A 24,808-nucleotide genomic window follows, 5' to 3' on the forward strand; every position below is an offset into this window, starting at 1 on the left:
CTCCATTCCCTTTATTACCTTAGTCGCCCTCCTTTGTACCCTCTCTAGCTCCAATATGTCTTTCCTGAGCACCGGAGCCCAGAACTTTTGCTTCGCCGATTCCGTGAGAAGTACCTGCCAGTAACCCTTGGTGAGATCGAGCGTGGTAAAGTACAGTCTCTCAATCAGCTCATCCACCCTGGGCATTGGATAAAGGTCAAACTTCGACACTTCATTTAATTTCCGGAAATCGTTAGAGAAGCATAACGACCCGTCTGGTTTCGGAATCAGTACGATGGGGCTAGCCCACTCACTCTGTGATTCCTCGATGACAACTAACTGGAGCATTTGTTTTACCTCAGCCATGATGGCTTTCCTCCGGGCTTCGGGTACCCTGTACGGTCTCATTCGTACCCTTACCCCAGGTTCGGTGACAATGTCATGTTGGAGAACCGTAGTCCTAACCAGTAGCTCTGAGAATACGTCGGTATTCTGCTGCATCAGCGAGCGAGCCTCCCGTCGCTGCTGTTTAGTGAGAGCATCACTTATCCTGACCTCTCCCCCGGACGCATCCCTGGCTGAAGGTAGAGAACTCTCTGGCAATATGCCCGGAGTGACGTCTGTAACTAAACACTCTCGATCTTTCCAAGGTTTTAGCTGGTTTACATGATAAAGCTGCTCCGGTTACCTCCTGCCAGGCTGATACACCCGGTAATTTACCTCCCCCACCTTTTCTCGAACCTCATATGACCCTTGCCACTTCGCCATGAGCTTACTCTGGGCTGTGGGTACCAGTACTAACACCCGATCGCCCTTGTTAAAAGACCTGACCGTGGCTCTTTTATTATATGTGTGCCTCTGGGCAGTCTGGGCATCTAACAGATGTTCTTTCACGATGGGCATGACGGCCGCGATCCGGTCCTGCATACTAGCCACGTGTTCAATTGTACTCCTATGTGGAGTTGGCTCTCGTTCCCACGTCTCTTTGGCTACGTCCTACAGACCCCTAGGGTGTCTGCCATACAATAACTCAAAGGGAGAGAACCCTGTGGAAGCCTGGGATACCTCACGGACGGCGAACATCAAATAGGGTAGCAACATGTCCCAATCTCTTCCATCCTTAGAAAGCACCTTTTTCATCATGGACTTGAGGGTTTTACTGAACCGCTCTACTAGCACGTCGGTCTAAGGGTGGTACACCGAGGTGCACAATTGTTTTATTCTCAGCAGTTTGCACAGTTCCCTCGTCACCTTGGACATAAAAGGGGTCCCTTGATCCGTCAGGATCTCCTTAGGTAGCCCAAGGCGACAGAACATGGCAAACAGCTCCCATGCAATCAGTTTCGCTGAGGAGTGGCGTAGCGGTATAGCCTCCGGGTACCGGGTGGCATAGTCGACGACCACAAGTATATGTTGGTGGCCACAAGCAGATTTTACAATGGGCCCTACCAAGTCCATTGCAATCCGTTCAAAAGGTACCTCTATCACTGGCAGAGGTACCAATGGGCTACAGAAGCTTGCGGTGGGGGTGGTCAGCTGACATTCGGGGCAGGATTCGCAGTACTTTTGGACCTCCGCGTAAATCCCCGGCCAAAAGAACCGCTGCAAGATACACTCTTGCTTCTTTTTAACCCCTAAGTGTCCACCCAGCAGATGTGTGTGTGCCATCTCCAGAACCGCCCGTCGGTACGACTGAGGTACCACTAACTGTTCCACGACCTCGTCCCCCACTTCCTTATTGTAGCCTCCCCCAAGAAATGAAGGCCCTGCTGGGTTTTACTCAATCTGCCTTAGCCAGATAGCCTGACCAGGCCAATGCTCACCTTCATTCCTGCATTGCAGCCGCAGCTGTGTTTGTGACTGCAATGCACTCCAATGGATTTAATAGGTCTCTGTACACATTCTGGGGGATATATAACGTCCCTCGTATATGATCCCGGACACTGCCTCACAATATATATATATATATATACATATATATATATATATGTATATACATATATATATACTGTATGCTGTGGAATACCTATACTAATAGGACGTTCAATGGACCCTCTTGTGCTGTATCATGCACTGCAGTCTGCCACATACCCTGCCTGCCTGCCTAACTCCTGCTATCACCACTGAATATAAGCAGCTGGATTAGTCCTCAGAAGGACTGTTAGTTCAGATGGATATACAGTATATATATGTTGTGGAATACCTATACTAACTTTAAACAAGCAAATCTCTCCCTAGCTCAGCAGCACCTCTCCCTACTCTGTCTGATTCCGGAGTGACTGTGATGAGCATGGTGGCGCCAGGTCTTATATAGACCTGATGATGCTGTGCGGCCAGCCAATCACTATAATGCCACAACCAACATGGCTACGGCATTACAGTGCATTGCAGGCAATCCCTGCATGTTCATTGGCTCTCTAAAGAGCGCCAAACATGCAGGGCAGGGACCCGAGTTCCCGCTCGAGCAACCCGGAAATACTTGCCGAGCTTGTCGAGCTTGCTGATCACCGTGATGCTCGGGCGAGTACCGAGTAGTGGTGAGCACGTTCGCTCATCACTAATAAAGACTTCTAGTACTGGTATTGGGTAATATATTTTTTTCTCCAGTCCTATATAAAACAACAATCAGGATTCCTGTTACTGGAGAACAATGCATTATGGGAGCTGGTTCTAATAGTGAGAAGGATCTAAACTGCTGACTGTCCCCTAGGGTAAACTATACAACTTTTAAAGTAGCTTTGTATGTGAATGGAGAAGAAGTCCATAGCAATAACAGTCCTGATTTTGCTGGGACAATCCCTTGTATCGGTGTTCATAAAGCCTATGAACCCAAAAGTGATAGTTTCTGGGCATTCTATTCCAATCTGTGTGCTTTCCTCAGGGGCGGGGCTTAAAGATCAGTTTTATTATTTACATTTTGAAAAGAATGAAAGATAACAATAGTTTCTGGGCATTCTATGGCTATCTGTGTGCGTTCCTTGGGGGAGGGGCTTAAAGATCAGTTTTATTATTAAAATTTTGAAAAGAATGGAAGATAACAACGACTTTCAGTCAAAACAGTTACTAATCATTACAGCCTTAGCTGAAAAATGTTGGAAAGCCCAGAAACACACCTTAATTTTCACTATTTGACCGGTAACATGTCTCCCATAGACTCCAATGGGTCACAGTGTACTGACTTTATTTCACATACTGAGTTTTTGTCTCAGATTTTCTAGTATCTAACATTAAAAAATGCTTCATAATTCAATTGGACACCGAGTTATGGATATAGACTAGATGATATCTGTAGAACAGTTGAGGCACTATATGGCGGAATAATAGGGTGGAAGGCATAAGTCTTATTGGTCCTTTCTGTAGGCACCATGTTATAGAGCCGGAGGAGCTGAGCATATTCATATATAGTTTTATGGGAAAAGATTCAGTATAACCTGTAGTTTATGCATTAAAACTTCTACTCTTTTTATGATTAGTAGTCCAGTGGGCGGGGCTACTTAGTGATTGACACTCTGAGGAGAACCACCTACTGGGCATTTTATGCCAATCTGTCTGAGTTCCTTGAGTTCCTCAGAGATTGGGCTTAAAGATCAGTTTTATTATTTAAATTTAATATACACTGCTCAAAAAATAAAGGGAACACTCAAATAACACATCCTAGATCTGAATGAGTGAAATATTCTCATTGAATACTTTGTTCTGTACAAAGTTGAATGTGCAGACAACAAAATCACACAAAAATCATCAATGGAAATCACATTTATTAACCAATGGAGGCCTGGATTTGGAGTCACCCCCAAAATTAAAGTGGAAAAACACACTACAGGCTGATCCAACTTTGATGTAATGTCCTTAAAACAAGTCACAATGAGACTCAGTATTGTGTCGTGCCTGTATGACCTCCCTACAACGCCTGGGCATGCTCCTGATGAGGTTGCGGATGGTCTCCTGTAGGATCTCCTCCCAGACCTGGACTAAAGCATCCGCCAACTCCTGGACAGTCTGTGGTGCAACGTGACGTTGGTGGATGGAGCGAGACATGATGTCCCAGATGTGCTCAATCTGATTCAGGTCTGGGGAACGGGAGGGCCAGTCCATAGCTTCAATACCTTCATCTTCCAGGAACTGCTGACACTCCAGCCACATGAGGTCTGGCATTGTCCTGCATTAGGAGGAACCCAGGGCCAACCGCACCAACATATGGTCTCACAAGGGGTCTGAGGATCTCATCTCGGTACTTAATGGCAGTCAGGCTACCTCTGGCGAGCACATGGAGGGCTGTGCGGCCCTCCTAAGAAATGCCACCCCACACCATTACTGACCCACTGCCAAACCCGTCATGCTGAAGGATGTTGCAGGCAGCAGATCGCTCTCCACGGCGTCTCCAGACTCTGTCACGTCTGTCACTTGTGCTCAGTGTGAACGTGCTTTCATCTGTGAAGAGCACAGGGCGCCAGTAGCGACTTTGCCAATCCTGGTTGTTACGGATCCGGGTGGTGGAACCTCTGTGCTGCGGTGCAAGGAGGGACCAGAGGGGCGTGACTAAGTACCTACTCGGCCTGACCAAGGTCGCACGGCGGCTCCATCGACTCCGTGAACCAGGGAAGGACCGAGCAGGGGGACCAGGTGCCACTCTGGGACCGACCTTGTATGAGAGCAGGTGACTCCCACGGGTTAGATGGCAGGAAAAAATCGGTACAGTGAATAAGCAGGCTGATTCGGCTGATAGCCAGACGGGTGCCCCAGGTAGACAGGCTGGCGGGCACAACGGGTAACTGGCAGGTGCTTCCAGGTAAGCAGGCTGGCGGGCACGGCAGGTAACTGGCAGGTGCTTCCAGGTAAGCAGGCGGGCACAGCCCATAGACAGACTGGCGGACTGGACTGTAGACAGACTGTCGGGCTGGATAGTAGTCAGACTGGCGGGCTGGACTGAAGAACAGAGGGACCTGAGGGCTGAAGCAACAGTAAGAACACAGAGCAACAACCTTGCACGGGCACCTCCATATTGGAGGAGGTGCTTTAAATAGGGAAAGTCCTCTGGCCATTGGCCAAGGACTTTTAGGACGGCGCGCGCGGCCCCTTTAAGAAGGAGGGAGCAAGCGTGCGCCCTAAGCACAGTGCCCGGGAAGCTGCGTGCACTAGAAGCAGCAGCAGGGAGGCCGGAAGACGCCGGACCAGGACCGCTACGGTAAGGGGGACAGCATCTCTGCCTGGCAGGGGGCAGAGATGCCGATGCTATAGTACCCCCCCTTTACGCCCCTTCTTTTTTAGGCTTGCAAGAAATTCTTTAAGAAGAAGAGGGGCATGGATGTTCTCCCTGGGTTCCCAAGACCTCTCCTCTGGGCCAAACCTCTTCCAATCCAGCAGAAAAAAGGTTCTCTACCTCATAGACGTCCTCAGCGGAGATCGGAGCTGGGGTGGTACCTGGATCATCAGAAAAATAATTAAGAACAACTGGTTTGAGGAGAGATGCGTGGAAGGAGTTGGCCGGGAGTTTTAGCTTGTAAGCCACGGGATTGATTTGGTTCAGAACCTCGAACTGTTAGAACTCTCCTGTTAGTTTTTTTCTATTTTGGTCACGTGACCTGCTGCCTATTTATTCCAGCTCTGCCCTTCTGGCTTTGCTGGACTTCAGTGTTATTTGACTCTCTATCTAGCCAGGTGCTTTTGTACCTATCTCTCTAGTTCGTTTGGTCCTTTGGACCTCTAAGTACTTTCTGTCTGATTGTCTTTTTGCTCCGCTACCACATCTGCTAGGAGGTGTCCAATTTTGTCCCAGTCCTTAGTTCTTTTAGGGACCCCTCCCTTTATTCTATAGGTCTGCGTTCAGACTAGCTGAGGACTAAGGCGGGTCTGTTCACAAGGAACAGGTCACCCGCTGCAACGTAGGGAATCAGCTCAGTCTTATTGTAGGGACAGATTTCCTTTCTTTCCTTAGTCCTTGTAGCAGATCATAACACGAACGGGCCGATGAACCGCGGACCCAACTTATACGATGGTATTTTGAGACGAACATATTTGGAGGAGAGCCAGTGTGGCACCCCAGAGGGTCTGGTTGCCACAGTGGTAGTAATACCATGCCTGGGAGCAAAACAGGAGTTTCCTGGTCAGGAACACATTACACGCAACACCTCCTGCCCCAGACCAGAAAGGGGAGGATTCTGCCCTATATAACTGGATCTGGAGGCGGGGTTAGTCAGTCTAAGTCTAAGTCAGTGTCAGGAGTCAAGTAGGACACAAAGGAGCAAGGAGCTGAGGACTGGAGCTGGCAGAGCTCGTCCTGGCCAAAGTACTTACAGAGAACTGGACACCAGAGTCCGAGGCTGTGGGACCCTTCAGACCCAGCAGCAGATACCGCAGGGCAGGAGATTGCAGGTCTCCTGGCCCACAGAAGCCCGGAGGCTGCCCGCGACCAATCACCGATTTGGGCGCCAAATTTAAATATCGGCCGCGACCAATCAGTACAGCGGTGTTTAAATGTGGAGCCAAGATCAGTGATTGGTCGCGGCCGATATTTAAATTTGGCGACCAAATCGGTGATTGGTTGCGGGCACCGCCAGCGACCAATCAGCGATTTTTAACACAAATGTCCGGATCTTTGTAACACCATGCAGATACTGTGGGGACATCAGCGGCTAGGGTGTGAAGGGAGGACCGGGGAGCGGCGCTGCGGGTCGTGATACTTCTGCTGCGAGCGCCCGCTCATGTCCCGGGTTCTCGCAGCGGAAGTATCCGCACAGGCAGCGCCGCTGACATCCATGCGCCTAGGGTGTGAAGGGAGGACCGGGGAGCGGCGCTGACATCCAATTGGTCGCGGCCGCTATTTAAATGTGCCGCACAAATCGGTGATTGGTCGCGGTCTTGGCCCGCGACCAATTACTGATCTTAGCGCAAAAGTTAAACACCGCTGTGCTGATAGGTCGCCGACGCTGCCCGCGACCAATCACCGATTTGGGAGCCACATTTAAATATCACCCATAAAACTTCATCTTTATCTCTGCCGTAGTACGGGTGTCAAAAGTGTCCTTTAGACGGGCCAGTATCTCTTTTACAGTCCCTTTTTCTCTGGCTGACCAGGATTTTACTTCTCTCTGGGCTGCACCAATCAACTGGCCTATGAGGATGCTCACTTTCTGCTCCTCGGACAGGGGGTATCTATATATATATAATCGTCTTATCCCGTCTGTCTGTCTGTCTGTCTGTGTGTCTGTCTGTCCCGGAAATCCCGCGTCGCTCATTGGTCCGGCAGCAGCCAATCAGCGCCGCGGGATTTCTGAAAAAAGATGGCGGCCGTTAGCGGCTCATCTGCGGGACGGAGCTGAGCGGCGATGTAGCCGGGAGATGAGTCCTTGCAGGTGTCTCCCAAAGGAAAGATCCAGCTGGCTTCCAGTCCGGAGGATGTCCCGTGGTGCCGACAGAAGAGGATTACACCATCCCAAAGAAGGAACAGCGACCGCTACGACCAGGACGGACAACCCATCTGCCGCTGCTGCAACCAGCCAGGACATTATGCAAGGTACTGTCATTTAAACGAGCAAAACCTGGGTCAGAGGGCCAACCCCCAGGCATAAGACCACCAGGCCCATCAAGCTGGCGAGACAAATATGTGGGAGGACGACCAGTCCTACCTATCGTGCTGGACGGCTTTCCAATGAGCACGTTGCTGGACACTGGGTCCCAGGTGACCACCATCCCCTACATCCTTTTCAAACGGTACTGGACTGATTCGGACATTACCCGTCGTCCAGACGAACATTTGAGTATTTATGCTAGTAATGGTCAACCCGTACCTCAGGTGGGGTACAAAGAAGTGACCATAAAGGTTGGCAAAGTTGAACTGCCAGCACAAGGACTGATTATTGTCGACATTGATCGCCGAGAAAGTCATCCCATGATAACTTTAGGCACTAATGTCATTGAAAATTGTCTTGCAGAAATAATTGTCTTGTTACAGCAGGTTGCGGAGACCGCCAGCTCCAGCCAGCAGCGGGTTCTACAAAGAGAGATCAGAGCCCTGATGAAAAGACAACAGGTAGAACTGTCTGGTGGTGAAATTGGCAGTGTCAGGATGAGTGAGTGTCTGACAGTAGGCCCACCATTTTGACAGCCAGGGGGGTGGTTGATGTCCGCCATGGGAGAGTGCCAGTCCGCATCCTGAACATTGGGGAAAAAGAAGTCCATTTGCTCCGGTATGCCACCCTAGCCAATCTATTTACCGTCAATCAAAATGCTATAAAAACAGTGGAACCCTTACCTTCATCCAACCAGGCGGAGGGTAATGGCTCCGAGGGACAGATGGAGGACTGGTGTCAGAAGCTGCATGTGGGCACTGACTCCACCCCTCAACACCAAAAACAAGGAGTATACCGGTTGTTCCAAGTGTATGAAATGGTCTTCAGTAAACACCCACTCGACTTTGGCCAGGTAAAGGGGGTCCAACACGATATCCCCACAGGAGACCATCCACCCATTAAAGAAAGGTACCGGCCTGTACCGCCAGCACACTACCAAAATGCCAAAGGGATGTTGCGAGAGATAAAGGAGGCTGGGGTAATAAGAGACAGTTGTAGCCCCTGGGCAGCTCCACTAGTTCTTATAAAGAAAAAGGATGACACAATGAGAATGTGTGTAGACTACAGGCAAATTAACCGCATAACACATAAAGATGCATACCCGCTACCCAGGATAGAGGAGTCACTAGCTGCATTAAAATCTGCTAATTATTTCTCTACTTTGGATCTTACTAGTGGGTATTGGCAGGTTCCTGTTGCAGAGGCGGATAAGGAAAAGACCACATTCACCACCCCGATGGGCCTCAGCGAGTTCAACTGCATGCCATTCGGGCTCTGCAACGCCCCAGGAACCTTCCAGCGGTTGATGGAGTGTTGTCTAGGACATAAGACTTTCGAGACAGTTCTCCTGTACCTGGATGACGTCATAGTATACTCCAAGACATATGAGGATCATCTGAAGAACCTGGCGGAAGTGTTTGAAGCCCTGGCTGGCTTTGGCCTGAAGGTGAAGCCATTAAAGTGCCACCTGCTGAAGCCCAAAGTACAGTACTTAGGACATGTGGTAAGCGCTAACGGTGTAGCACCAGACCCGACAAGATCACCGTAATCAAGGACTGGCCAAGACCCTCCACTATTAAGGAAGTGCAGCAGTACCTCGAGTTGGTAGGCTACTACCGAAGGTTTATACCAGGCTTCACCAAGATGGCGGCACCCATGCAGGACCTCCTGATAGGCCAGTCCAGGAAGGCCAAGAACCAGAAACCACCATTCAAATGGGACAAGCTGGAAGATGAGTCCTTCACCAGGCTGAAGATGGCTCTCACAGGAGACGATGTCCTGGCCTACCCTGATTACGGACAGCCCTTCATCCTTCACACGGACGCGAGCAACGTGGGACTAGGAGCGGTGCTGTCCCAGATCCAGCAAGGCAGAGAAAGGGTGATAGCCTACGCCAGCAGGAAGCTCCGTCCCACAGAAAGAAACCCAGAAAACTACAGCTCCTTCAAGTTGGAGTTCCTAGCCATCGTCTGGGCTGTGACTGAGCGCTTCAAACATTATCTCGCCTCGTCCAAATTCACTGTGTACACGGATAATAACCCACTGACACACCTGGACACTGCAAAACTTGGTGCCCTGGAACAAAGATGGATGGCCCGACTGTCTAATTATGAATTCACCATCAAGTAACGGGCTGGGCACAAGAATGCAAACGCAGATGCGCTGTCCAGGATGCCTAACTTTCCAGATGGGGGAGAAGACCCAGAGGAGCTGGAAGAGATAGAAATCCCCGCGTTCCACCACCATGGGATAAAGCAGTGCTCCCATTGTGTAAAGAACAGGTGCTCTGCCAACAGAGAAGCCACGTTCAATCCATTGCCCCACCATGGATGGGCAGAAACACAAGACAGTGACCCGGCTGTTCGCCTAGTCAAGGAGTTGCTGACACAAGCTGACTCATACCCTGATTCAGATGCTCCAGAAGAGACTAAACAGCTGTGGAAAGAAAAGAGCAAGCTGTTCATCTATGAAGGGAAGCTGTGTCGAAGAACTGTCAACTCCCGGACACATGAGCTGGTCTGGCAGGTGGTAGTCCCGAGGCGAGATGCATCTATGGTCCTGGAAGCGTACCACGTTGGAGCGGGTCATTTTGGATGGAAGAAGCTGGAAGTCCTGCTACGTGAACGGTTCTATTGGGTTGGCACGAGGAAAGCAGTCGAGAGGTGGTGTCGAGAAGGCGGACCATGCAACCTGAGAAGAAAAGACCGTGACAGCCAGAGGGCTCCCCTGCAGTCCATCATCACCAAGCAGCCACTCAAACTGGTAGCCCTGGACCATGTGAAGCTATCCCCGAGCAGGTCAGGCTATGTCTATGCTCTCACCATCGTAGACCACTACTCCCGGTTCCTGGTAGTAGTGCCAGTCAAGGACCAAACGGGTCAGACAGCAGCCAGAGCTTTCCAACAGCACTTCTGCCGCCTGCATGGTTACCCAGAACGTGTGCTAACTGACCAAGGTCCAGCCTTCGAAGCAGAAGTATTCCAGGAATTCTGCAACCTGTACAGCTGCAAGAAGATCAGGACAACGCCTTATCACCCCCAGACCAACGGGATGTGTGAAAAGATGAACCAGGTGGTGATAGACCTACTGAAGACGTTGCCCCTGGAGGAACGCAGCCTGTGGCCAGAAAAGTTGCAAGACCTGGTGGATCTCTACAACCACATCCCAGTGAACTCCACCAACTGCACACCAGCTTACCTGATGAGAGCGAGACCTGGTAAGCTGCCCATCGATCTGGATATGGGAGTTCTGACACCAGAGGACACCTCACCGGATGCGGATTGGGACACTGAGCGGCAACAGCAATACCGTAAGGTACAAGAAAGTGTTGAAAGAAGTCTCTCCCAAGTAAGAGAAAGGCAAGAGAAGACTTACAATCAACATGCACCTGCTGCCCCCTTGTCACCGGGAGAGCAAGTCCTAAAGAGAAAAAGGCGGCTCCATAAATTGGATGACCAGGGGGAAAAAGAGCCGTACGCCATTCTACCATCAAGTCATGATAACACCAAGGTGTACCTCATAAGTAAGGATGGAGGTGAAACAACAGCAACAGTTTCCAGAGACCACCTGAAGAAATGTCCCAAGCAGCTGCAACACGCTAAAGAAGACTAAGATATCCCTCAACCCGCAGAGGAAGTGGAAGAAATGGTCAGCACGGTACTCGGAGAATTTCCACGGTCGTGGACACAAGTGAATAATGCCATTGTTGTGCCAGTCCTTACATTTCTCCAACCAGCCCCTCAGGGAGCTGTAGAAGTCCCAGTAGAGTTGGAAGAACCATTGGCCCCGGAGGCAGAAGATTCCTCATCAGCAGACCAGGAGAATCTACCCTCTGCTAGTTGCAAACCTGCCGTTCCCAAGGTAAGCCAAAGAATCCGTAGGAAATTGCCCAACCTACCAGTGACACCTCAAAATACCTGTAGCACAGTCCACGCTGAACCCGCCACACCACGGGTAGATACAGGGGACCAAGGTAGAACACAGACAGACAGTGTGTTACGTAGGTCTACCAGAATCACCAGAGGTCAGATCCCTGCTCGATGGAGAATTTAAAATGTAAAATATAACTGAAATGTTAGTATGTGTGTACTAAATATGTTTTTCCAGTTAGCCGACAGGGTCCAAAAAGACTTTTAGGTTATGGACAATGGATAACCAAAAACTTTGCCTGTAAATAGTTGCACCTGTAAAGTGCCCCTTTGTGCCAGACCACAGAACAAAAACCCGTGGAGGTGGCTGATCCAACATCCGGATCATCAATGCCCTGTAGCCACCCCAGGGCCCCCGTGGAGGGTTTGGGACGGGTCCCTCAAACTACATCTTCTTCAGTGGAATGGACACCTGGTTAGGGATGATACCGTGACCTAAAAAAGACAGTAATGCCTGTAAATATGTTCATGTATTGTTAGTGCTATTGTTTATCGTTGTCTGTTATATTTTTGCAAAATATGCTCAGTCCCGGAGTACTGAAATTTACTAGGGGGGAATGTGGCACCCCAGAGGGTCTGGTTGCCACAGTGGTAGTAATACCATGCCTGGGAGCAAAACAGGAGTTTCCTGGTCAGGAACACATTACATGCAACACCTCCTGCCCCAGACCAGAAAGGGGAGGATTCTGCCCTATATAACTGGATCTGGAGGCGGGGTTAGTCAGTCTAAGTCTAAGTCAGTGTCAGGAGTCAAGTAGGATACAAAGGAGCAAGGAGTTGAGGACTGGAGCTGGCAGAGCTCGTCCTGGCCAAAGTACTTACAGAGAACCGGACACCGGAGTCCGAGGCTGTGGGACCCTTCAGACCCAGCAGCAGATACCGCAGTGCAGGATATTGCAGGTCTCCTGGCCCACAGAAGCCCGGAGGCTCAGCCACACGAAAGGACCAGTACCGGCACAGAGGAGCGAGGAATCCACAAGGTCCGAGTCGCCAGCCATATGGGTGAGCACAGCACGTCACATTCAGGGACGTGGGCTACAACACGACTATAAGAGGAATAGCCAAAGAGTACAGTCAGAAAGGCAGGCCTACAACTCCACCTGGCCAAGAGGATTCTAGGATTGCTCCCAGACTGACCAGGCCCTCATCCCTAGCAAGTACTCCCATTGGGGCCTATATAATTGCCACCAGTAAAGACGCTCGGACTGCACTGCAATTACTCCGTGTTATCATTACTGATCCCGTCACTATCACCACCATCATCCATACACGCTGCCCTGAAGCTCCACTCTTCCTGTGGGGAGTCACATCACCTTGCTGCACACACCATCAGCTTCAGTGGACTGCTCCGCAGCGGCGGTTCCCAATAACCGCATCCCACAGGTGGCGTAGTTGGACTATTTATAACAGACACCCATAGACTACCCTGGATTGACCACCTGGGTCACGGACCGGGTCACCGCCACGGTGACTACAACCTCCAGCATCTACAGGCCCGGCTCCGGGCACCCCACGGCCCAGGGGGGGCGTCACCAGACCTTGTCTCCCGGACGGAATTGAGGCGGATCCAGACGTCTCTTATCAGCATGTTTCTTCATCCTCTCGGAGGACTGAAGAAGTGCTGATCTAGTGTCTTCCCAAATAGCAAAAATTTCGCTGACCAGAGACTCCGCAGTAGGATTGTCCACTGAAGAAGAGACGGGAAATGGAATCCGGGGGTGCTGACCGAAGACCACAAAGAACGGGGATTTGGAAGAAGACTTGCTCTCATGGTTGTTGTAGGAGAACTTGGCCCAGGGTAGGAGCTCAACCCAATCGTTATGGTGAGCGTTGATGAAGTGCCGAAGAAAGCTGGTAAGGACCTGGTTCATACGTTCCACTTGACCATTGGACTGAGGATGATAAGCATAGGAGAAATCCAAGGAGACATCCAGCAGCTTGCACGTAGCTCTCCAGAAGCGCGAAGTGAACTGGACCCCGCGATCAGACACAATGTGGAGGGGTAGGCCGTGGAGACGAAAGATGTGATGGATGAAGTCCTTAGTCAGCACAGATGCAGACGGGAGACCAGGCAGCGGGATGAAGTGGGCCATTTTAGAAAAGTGGTCAGCGACCACCCAAATGACAGTACAACCGGCAGAAACAGGGAGATCCGTAATAAAGTCCATAGCAATGTGTTGCCACGGAGCGGAAGGTACGGGAAGAGGAAGGAGACAGCCGGCTGGAAGATGCCTGGGAACCTTGTTACGGGCACAGGAGGAACAAGCCGTGACAAAATCTGCAACATCCTTGCGTAGGGAAAGCCACCAGTAATGCCGGGCGATAAGCAGGAAGGTCTTCCTCTGGCCAGCATGGCCGGCTAGTTTGGATCAATGGCCCCAGAGAAGAACCTTCTTACGATCCGGAACCGCTACAACGGTCTTACCGGGTGGAAGACGAGACAGGTTAAACGGAGCCACAGTCATTACTTTGGAGGGGTCGATTATATGCAGAGGCTCCTCCTCTTGGTCGGAAGACAGGAATGAGCGGGATAGAGCATCGGCTTTAATGTTCTTGTCCGCAGGGCGGTAGTGTAGAGTAAAGCAGAATCGGACAAAGAACAGAGACCACCAGGCCTGACGCGGATTAAGTCTTTGGGCGTTTTGTAAACAGGCCAGGTTTTTATGGTCAGTGTAGATGACCACCGGGTGCAGAACCCCCTCCAGCAGGTAGCACCACTCCTCCAGCGCCAATTTGATGGCTAGCAGCTCACGATCTCCTATGGAGTAGTTGCGCTCGGACGAGGAGAAGAGCTTGGAAAAGAAGCCGCAGGTTATCATTCTCCCGGACAGGGATTTCTGTGTCAGCACCGCTCCGGCTCCGGAGGAGGAAGCATCAACCTCCAGGAAGAATTGCTTGTTGCAATCCGGACGGTGCAGCACAGGGGCAGAGGAGAAAGCTTGTTTTAGGGAGACGAAGGCCTCCTCCACTTTGGAAGTCCATTCTGTGGGTTTTGCTCCCTTATGGGTGAGCGCGGAGATGGGAGCAGTCCGGGAGGAGAAATGAGGGATGAAGAGGCGGTAATAGGTGGTAGTCTCCTCTTTACTCTCCAAATCACACCTCACCACCTGCGAACTTGACCCAATCCCATCCCACCTCATCCCTAACCTTACCACAGTCTTCATCCCAACCCTAACCCACCTCTTGAACCTGTCACTAACAACCGGTATCTTCCCCTCATGTTTAAAACATGCCGCAATCACACCCATCCTCAAAAATCCCTCCCTTGACCCATCCTCTCTGACTAACTACCGCCCCATATCACTTCTCCCCTTTGCCTCAAAACTACTAGAACAACATGTCCACCTTGAACTGTCATCACACCTCTCCTCCTGTTCCCTCTTCGACCGCCTACAATATGGCTTCCGACCGCATCACTCGACTGAAACTGCCCTGACCAAAGTCACCAACGACCTACTAACCGCCAAATCCAAGCGACACTACTCCATCCTCCTCCTTCTGGATCTGTCACCTGCCTTCGACACAGTCGACCATTCCCTCTTACTACAGATTCTCTCATCTCTTGGCCCTATCTTGGATCTCCTCATACTTAACAGACAGGACATTCAGTGTCTCCCACTCACGCACCACCTCCTCATCTCGCCCCCTATCTGTCGGTGTCCCCCAAGGTTCAGTTCTAGGACCTCTGCTCTTCTCCATCTACACCTTTGGCCTGGGGCAGCTCATAGAGTCTCACAGCTTTCAGTAGCACCTCTATGCTGATGACACACAGATCTACCTCTCTGGACCCGATATCTCCTCCCTACTAACCAAAATCCCACAATGTCTGTCCGCCATCTCATCCTTCTTCTCTGCCAGATTTCTAAAACTCAACATGGATAAAACAGAGTTCATCATCTTTCCACCCTCTCATTCATATCCCCCATCTGACCTATCCATCAACGTCAATGACTGTTCACTCTCCCCAGTCCCACAAGCTCGCTGCCTTGGGGTAACCCTGGACTCTGATCTCTCCTTCAAACCACATATCCAAGCCCTTTCCACTTCCTGCCGACTCCAACTCAAAAATATCTCGCAGATTCGTGCATTCCTCAGCAAAGACTTTGCAAAAACACTAGTGCATGCCCTCATCATCTCCCGCCTTGACTACTGCAACCTACTGCTCTGTGGCCTCCTTTCCAACACTCTTGCACCCCTCCAATCTATCCTAAACTCTGCTACTCGACTAATCCACCTGTCCCCCGCTATTCCCCGGCCTCTCCCCTCTGTCAATCCCATCACTGGCTCCCCGTTGTCCAGAGACTCAAGTTCAAAACCCTAACCATGGCATACAAAGCCATCCACAACCTGTCTCCTCCATACAGCTGTGATCTAGTCTCCCGGTACTTACCTGCACGCAACCTCCGATCCTCACAAGATCTCCTTCTCTACTCCCCTCTTATCTCCTCTTCCCACAATCGCATACAAGATTTCTCCCGCGCATCCCCCCTACTCTGGAACTCTCTACCCCAACACATCAGCCTTTCGCCTACCACGGAAGCCTTCAAAAGAAACCTGAAGACCTACCTCTTCCGACAAGCCTACAACCTGCAGTAACCACTGCCCCACCACATTACTGCATGACCTCCTCTACCCCCACCTACTGTATCCTCACCCATCCCTTGTAGACTGTGAGCCCACGGGCAGGGTCCTCTCTCCTCCTGTACCAGTTGCTGACTTGTTTTGTTAAGATTATGTAAATGTTTTTGCTATGTATATCCCTATCACATGTAAAGCGCCATGGAATAAATGGCCCTATAATAATAAATAATAATAATAATAATAATTTGCGAAGCCCAGGAATCGCTGAATTGCCTTCAACCCCTCCAGGCGGGGCCCTTTAAGACAGCAGAAACCTTCTCAGGATCCATCCGTAGACCAGTCTCGGAGATAATATATCCCAGGAACGTTAGGGAAGTCTGCTCGAAGAGGCATTTATCAAATTTTGCGTATAGGCGATTCTGCCGGAGCCTTAGCAGAACCTGACGAACATCCCTCCGGTGTGTGGGCGGGTCCGGAGAGAAGACCAAGATATCGTCCAGGTACACCACCACGCAAGAATACAGGAGATCACGGAAGAAGTCGTTAACCAGCTCCTGGAAAACAGCTGGGGCATTACAGAGACCAAAGGGCATTACGCGATAGTCATAGTGACCATCCCGGGTGTTGAATGTCGTCTTCCACTCGTCTCCCTGGTGGATCTGGACCAAATTGTACGCCCCACGAAGATTGAGCTTGGTGAAGATCTTCACGCCTTTAAGGCGGTCGAACAGCTCCGAGATGAGAGGCAGGGGGTACTTATTCTTGATGGTAATCTGATTAAGACCCCTGTAATCGATACAGGGACGTAGTGAGCCATCTTTCTTCTTAACGAAGAAGAATCCTGCTCCAGCCGGGGAAGTAGATTTCTGGATGAATCCCCTGAAGTGACGAGGCAGTAGAATATTTTCGTCTGGGCTCATTGAAGACCTTCCGGAAGGCAGTGAGGAAAGCCGGAAGATCGGACACCAGGGGATCCCCTCTCTCCCACTGAGGGTTTAGCCATGCCAATGCCTCCGCGGTGAGGTGAGACATGATGAACGCCACCTTGGCCCGGTCGGAGGGGAACTGATGTGCCAGGAGTTCAAAGTGCAGCGTGCACTGATTTAGGAAGCCCCGACATAAGACAGGGTCACCATCAAAACGTGGAGGCGCAGAGAGCCAGGGTCCAGAGCCGGGTGCCATAGCGCCAGTAGGTTGAGGTGCCGCCGGAGCGGATGCCGCTCGGCTAGAGACAGACACAGACGGGGTGGACAGCGTCCAGGCGGGAATTGACATTCCGCAGATAGGTCAGGAAAGTCTCCTGTTGGGATCTCTGACGCGAGACCTCCTGGTACAGGTCAGAAAGCGAAGGAGCCTGGGGGCCACCGGGTTCCATGGCCTGTGCAAACAGTTACTGATCCGGGTGGTGGAACCTCTGTGCTGCGGTGCAAGGAGGGACCAGAGGGGCGTGACTAAGTACCTACTCGGCCTGACCAAGGTCGCACGGTGGCTCAGTTGACTCCGTGAACTAGGGAGGGGGACCAGGTGCCACTCTGGGACTGACCTTGGATGAGAGCAGGTGACTCCCACGGGTTAGATGGCAGGAACAGACCGGTACAGCGGATAAGCAGGCTGATTCGGCTGATAGCCAGACGGGTGCGCTGGGTAGGCAGGCTGGCAGGCACAACGGGTAACTGGCAGGTGCTTCCAGGTAGGCAGGCTGGCGGACATGGCAGGTAACACACAGGTGCTTCCAGGTAAGCAGGCTGGCGGGCACGGCAAGTAACTGGCAGGTGCTTCCAGGTAAGCAGGCGGGCACAGCCCATAGACAGAGTGGCGGACTGGACTGTAGACAGACTGTCGGGCTGGATAGTAGTCAGACTGGCAGGCTGGACTGAAGAACAGACTGGCGGACAGGACTGATTTACAGAGGGACCTGAGGGCTGAAGCAGCAGTAAGAAAAAAGAGCAACAACCTTGCACGGGCACCTCCATATTGGAGGAGGTGCTTTAAATAGGGAAAGTCCTCCGGTCATTGGCCGGGGACTTTTAGGATGGCGCGCGGCCCCTTTAAGAGGGAGGGAGCGCGCCCTAAGCACAGTGCCCGGGAATCTGCGTGTACCAGCAGCAGCAGCAGGGAGGCCGTAAGACGCCGGACCAGGACCGCGTCGGTAAGGGGGACGGAGTCTCTGCCTGGCAGGGGGCAGAGACGCCGATGGTACACTGTTCTGTGGCAAATGCCAAGCGTCCTGCACGGTGTTGGGCTGTGAGCACAACCCCCATCTGTGGACGTCGGATCCTCATACCACCCTCATGGAGTCGGTTTCTAACCATTTGTGTATACACATGCACATTTGTGGCCTGCTGGAGGTCATTTTGCAGGGCTCTGGCAGTGCTCCTCCTGTTCCTCCTTGCACAAAGGCGGAGGTAGCGGTCCTGCTGTTGGGTTGTTGCCCTCCTACGGCCCCCTCCACGTCTCCTGGTGTACTGGCAAACCTTCTTGCCACAGCCTGTATTGATGTGCCATCCTGGATGAGCTGCACTACCTGAGCAACTTCTGTGGGTTGTAGAGTCCGTCTCATGCTACCATGAGTGTGAAGGCACAAACAACATTCAAAAGTGACCAAAACATCAGCCAGAAAGCATTGGTACTGAGATGTGGTCTGTGGTCCCCACCTGCAGAACCACTCCTTTATTGAGTGTGTCTTGATAATTGCCAATAATTTCCATCTATTGTCTATTCCATTTGCACAGCAGCATGTGAAATTGATTGTCAATCAGTGTTGCTTCCTAAGTGGACAGTTTGATTTCACAGAAGTTTGATTTTCTTGGAGTTATATTCTGTTGTTTAAGTGTTCCCTTTATTTTTTGAGCAGTGTATATTGGAAGTTAACAACTTTCAGTCAAAACAGTTACTGATCATTATGAGTCCAGTGGGCGGTGCTACTTAGTGATTGACACTGAAGAAAACCGCCTACTGGGCATTCTACGCCAATCTGTGGGTGTTCCTCGGGGGTGGCGCTTTAAGATCAGTTTTATTATTTAAATTTTGGAAAGAATGGAAGATAACAACAACAGTTACTGATCATTAGGAGTCCAGTGGGCAGTACTAATTAGTGATTGACACTGAAGAGTTCTGCCTACTGGACTCCAAAGCATAAAAAAAGTAGTGATGTTTATGTATAAAATACAAGTTATACTGAATCTTTTCCCAGAAAACTATATATCAATCTTCTCAGCAAATCGAGCTCTATATCATGACGCTGACAGATCAGACATTAAAGTCATCATGACAGGCCCCATTTAAGTCACATGTCTGAGAGGGAGGCGGAGCCAGTAGAATTTTGAAGGCAGCTTTGTGTGCGAGCGGAGACAAAAACGACTCAAAAATAAGTATAAAGGAGTAATGTTGTTAAAAGCGGAATGACACTTTAGTTTTCTGTTCTGGGTGGAGTAACCCTTACAAAACCAATTTTAGAAACAATTTATTTCTCGTAGAGAATTAAGCCAACCACATCCCTATTTTTAGCCGCCTCATTTTCTTTCTCTCCATTCTGGGTCATAAAATGAAGTGTATTTTCCGGGAAAAGACTAAACTTTTTTTTTTTTTAAATGAAAACCACTCAACAGCTGAACGCCAGAGACAACAAGTGAACAATAAATCCCGGATCATTGAATGGAAATGTCTCTCGGCTTCCTTAGATGTGATCTTCCAGCATTTCTCTTGAGGATCTTATCCAGAGAATAGATTCGACCACGTCAGTATAAGCCGGGGAAACCACTCATTAAGGATGATTGCTACTTCAAGAATCGTCCACCGTCCCTAAGGCGAGAATCTGCATGCTGAAGGATTCAAGAAAGCACATGCCACAGGAATGCTGTATGACTTTAAGGCAAATACTTTTTTATGCTCCGGTGTTTCAAAGGAAGCTCATTACTATAAGCGAATTTAAGGGCAATTTTCTGAATGCCGCATTGAAGTCTCATGTTTGTTTTCTTTCCTCTTTTTATAAATAAAATGTGTAAAATATGGAACAATTGTAAAATCCCTCTGAAGAATAATCCTCTAATTACTTTCAAGATGTAACTGAAGGCGGGGGGTCTGATTGGTCGTCAGGATAAATGGAGGGATTTCATGCACTTAAGGTATCATGTATTAGACTAAGATTATAATGTGGTGTTATGACATGAACAAGAGATGGATAGATGATAGATAGATAGATAATAGATAGATGGTAGATAGATAATAGATAGATAGATAGATAATAGATAGATAATAGATAGATAATAGATAATAGATAGATAGATAGATAATAGATAGATGATAGATAATAGATAGATGATAGATAGATAATAGATAGATGATAGATAATAGATAGATAGATGATAGATAATAGATAGATGATAGATAATAGATAGATGATAGATAATAGATAGATAGATGATAGATAATAGATAGATGATAGATAAATAGATAGATAATAGATAGATAATAGATGATAGATAGATAGATAATAGATAGATAATAGATAGATGATAGATAAATAGATAGATAATAGATAGATAATAGATAGATAGATGATAGATAATAGATAGATGATAGATAGATAATAGATAATAGATAGATAGATAATAGATAGATGATAGATAATAGATAGATAGATAGATAATAGATAGATGATAGATAATAGATAGATAGATAGATAGATAGATAATAGATAGATAATAGATAGATAATAGATAGATAGATGATAGATAATAGATAGATAATAAATAATCGATAGATAATAGATAGATCGATAGATAATAGATAGATAGATAATAGATAGATAATAGATAATAGATAGATAATAGATAGATAATAGATATATAATAGATAGATGATAGATAGATAATAGATTTGTGCAAGAAATGTGTATGGGCTCTCTTTTTAAAGCTACAGATTATGCAGAATATACTGTGTGTCTGAGTGTATGCTACATAGTTTCCTCTCTTATGTATATCACTGTCTCTTATTACATAGCATCCAATCTAAATATGTACAGTGCCATCCCTTATTACGTAGCATCCTGTCTAGTTATATATGGTGCTGTTCTTTATTACACAGTGCCCTCTCTTGTTATGTAGCGTCATCCCACTATTACATAGTATCATCTCTTGTTATGTAGAGCACCGTTCCTTGCTAGTGATGGGCGAGCACTAAAATGCTCGGGTGCTCGTTGCTCGGGTCGAGCACATTGGAATACTCGAGTGTTCGGTCCGAGTAAAGAGCCCAATGTAAGTCTATGGGAAACTCGAGCAGTTTTCCGGCGGCTCCCCCCGGCAATCTGCAGAGGGTCTAAAAATTGCCGAAATCGATGGGAACAGTGCTCAAACATCCTTTCCAGGGCAATGACTTGTATATAAGGCAAAATAAATAACCAAAAAAAAAAATGCTCCTCCACACCTTGGGCTATGTTCACACGTGTAACGTCCCTGGCGGCGTGCTTGCATGGCTTATCATCTCCCACCATGCAAGACCGCAATCTTACCTATCAGGCCAGGCTGCACACTTTGCTCCAGTACTTGCTGTTTGTATGTCTCTTTGCTGCTGGCTTAGGGCGGCGGCGCTGTTGCTTCCTGATTCTTAAAGCTACAGTGTGCGCAGTCCTAATGCGTCCCCAGCCTATTGCTGTGAGTCACTGGATACTTAAACCCCCTCCACCCAGTAGGAGGTGCCTGAGCAACACTTTCTTACAGTGTGTTCTGTGCAACTGTGAGTTGCCAGGTCCTGTCCTGAATCTAGTTTGCTTCCGCCACCCTGGGGGCTGAGTACCCAGGGCCGTTACCTGTATCTCTGACTACTAGTCTGTTTCCGCCACCCTGGGGGCTGAGTTCCCAGGCTCGTTCCTGTATCTTGTTCCCGGTTCAGTTCCTGTCTGAACAGTGTCCTAGCCCGTTACCTGTTTGTCTCTATGTCCAAACCTTCCCTTTTCCTGCAGTGTCTGAACCTGCACCTAACTCCAACTCATTGTCTCTGTACTTCTGTTTGTGAGTTTTGTGTCCACTCGCTACTTCATTGTAAGTACCTTGTGTGTATCTGGTTCTGCTCGTCCCGTTTCCCTGCCTCCGTATCTACCTCCTGAGTTCTAACTATCTTCCTGTATTTTCCTGTCTGTTCCATGTGAACAGAGCCCTGTCCTGTCTGCCTGCACTTTCTGCTCTGTTCTGCTCATCTGCGGGTTTTGATCTGCTCTGCTTGTCTACCGCATCTGCGGATTTTTCTCTGCTCTGCTTGTCTACCGCATCTGCGGGTTTTGCTCTGCTCTGCTTGTCTACTGCATCTGCGGATTTTGCTCTGCTCTGCTTGTCTACCGCATCTGCGGGTTTTGCTCTGCTCTGCTTGTCTACCGCATCTGCGGATTTTGCTCTGCTCTGCTTGTCTACCGCATCTGCGGGTTTTGCTCTGCTCTGCTTGTCTATCGCATCTATGGGTTTTGCTCTGCTCTGCTTGTCTACCGCATCTGCGGATTTTGCTCTGCTCTGCTTGTTTACCGCATCTGCGGGTTTTGCTCTGCTCTGCTTGTCTACCGCATCTGCGGGTTTTGCTCTTCTCTGCTTGTCTACCGCATCTGCGGGTTTTGCTCTGCTTTTAATGTCTACCGCATCTGCGGGTTTTGCTCTGCTCTGCTTGTCTACCGCATCTGCGGGTTTTGCTCTGCTCTGCTTGTCTACCGCATCTGCGGGTTTTGCTCTGCTCTGCTTGTCTACCGCATCTGCGGGTTTTGCTCTGCTCTGCTTGTCTACCGCATTTGCGGGTTTTGCTCTGCTCTGCTTGTTTACCGCACCTGCGGTATTCCTGTGTTCCAGTCTGTACTGGTCCCTATTCTGCCTGCATTCCTACCTGCCAGTACCCGCCTGTCTGCATGCCAGCCGTGCCCGCCAGTGCCCACCTGTCTGCATGCTAGCCGTGCCTGCCAGTGCCCACCTGTCTGCATACCAGCCGTGCCTGCCAGTGTCCACCTGTCTGTATGCCAGCCTAACCTGCCTGTTCCTGCATTCCCCGGTGTGGGTCAACAGCTGTGACCGGGGTCTGACCTGGAGTAGCACCTGGTCCCTCTGCTCGGTTCCTCCCTGGCTTACGGAGTCGACTGAGCCGCTGTGTGACCTTGGTCGGACCGAGTTGATACTTAGTTGCGCCCCTCCAGGCACTCCTCGGTTCATGGTACAGTGGGATCACTAATCATGCTCACGCCAGTCAGTCCGGGCGTTTGCGTAACAACACGTAGCGTTTTTGATGTGTTTTTGCACTTTTGCATTGCTTTCAACAGTGAAAAATACATTCACCGGTAAGGCTAAGCGCCCACGATGCAGAAATGCTGTTTATTTTTTTTGCATCTCCCTGACAGGAAGAACCCATGTGGATTGTACATGCATTTTCCTGCCAGGGACATGTGGATGTGAAGCGTTCTTCACATGCATTTTCGCATGCGGGTTATCAAGCGCTTTTCCACGAGATTTTAGCATCACTTGGAAAAGTGCTTGACAACTTGGACACTGCATGTCCCCCTGGCAGGTTGAGTTAGTGTCTATATCGTCCACCACCTCGTCTTCCACTTCCACACCCTGGTCCTCCTCCTGACTTTCTGGCAATTGTGTCTCATCATCATCCACCTCCTGCGACAGTAATTGCACTTTCCCACCATCGGCTTCATGTGACCGTGGCTGCTCCAATATTTGGGCATTGCTACACGAGTTCTTCTCTTGCCCTGCTTGAAGCTGGCTGGGAGAGAGGCCCAAATCTATAAATGGAAAAGTGAGCAGCTCTTGGAGTGTCCAAGTGTAGGATCATTTGTCTCTGGGTACTCGGCATGGTGGGAGGAAGGAGGATCAGGGTGAGGAATATGTGGTCAAGACTCACGGCTACTGAGACTTGACTGTGTGGAAGACAGGGTGGTGGTGGTGGCAAAGTGACTGGAAGCATTATCTGCTATCCAACCAACAACCTTTTGACACTGCTCTGGGTTCAATAGTGGTGTGCTGCGGTACCCTATTAATTGTGACAGGAAGGTCGGGCGAGAAGATGTGGGTGTTTGTTGGGGCACAATTTCAGCTTGCCCATGGCCTCGGCCTCTGCATGCACCATCACCATCATGTCCACTTCCCCGTCCCTTGCCACGTGCCTTGCCCATTTCAAATGGAGGATAATATTTTCCACGTTCACTACAAATGCCTGGATTTGAACTGCAGTTATATGTGATACGTCTGACGGACACCCACGGTTTTAAAAGCCCTGTAGTTTTCTATTCTTCACAGCAATCACGTGTGAATAGCTTCACTGACACACTGATGCAAAACTCTAAATGGAGGACAATATTTTCCACGTTCACTACAAATTTGTGGATTTTTATCGCTGTAATAAGGGATCACGTCTGATGATGGAAAAGATCTGGCTGTATTCTGCTAACAAGCAAATGGAGCACTAAAATGGTGTACTCTGGATTGCTTTTTAAGCAAATAATCAGGATTAAGATAAAAAAAATTAGCCCTGACCCCTGATATCTGGGGCTATGTTTACGGATATCTGCAACAAATGATGGCCCACTTTATATTCTTGGTCAAGCAATGGTACCTGGTCAAAATAACCAGTACATGGCCCAAGTCTTGCCTACTCAAGAATGAATGAAAAAACTGGAGGAAGCATGAGTATGAAGGCATACAGAACAATTTTATTTATAGAAAGATAATATGTACAAATAAATTAAGTAATACGTCATATAGAAGGTGCAAAGTG

The sequence above is a fragment of the Phyllobates terribilis genome, unplaced genomic scaffold, assembly GCF_046119375.1.
Source record: "Phyllobates terribilis strain yellow unplaced genomic scaffold, ASM4611937v1 Scaffold_10__3_contigs__length_209671492, whole genome shotgun sequence".
Lineage (NCBI taxonomy): Eukaryota > Metazoa > Chordata > Amphibia > Anura > Dendrobatidae > Phyllobates > Phyllobates terribilis.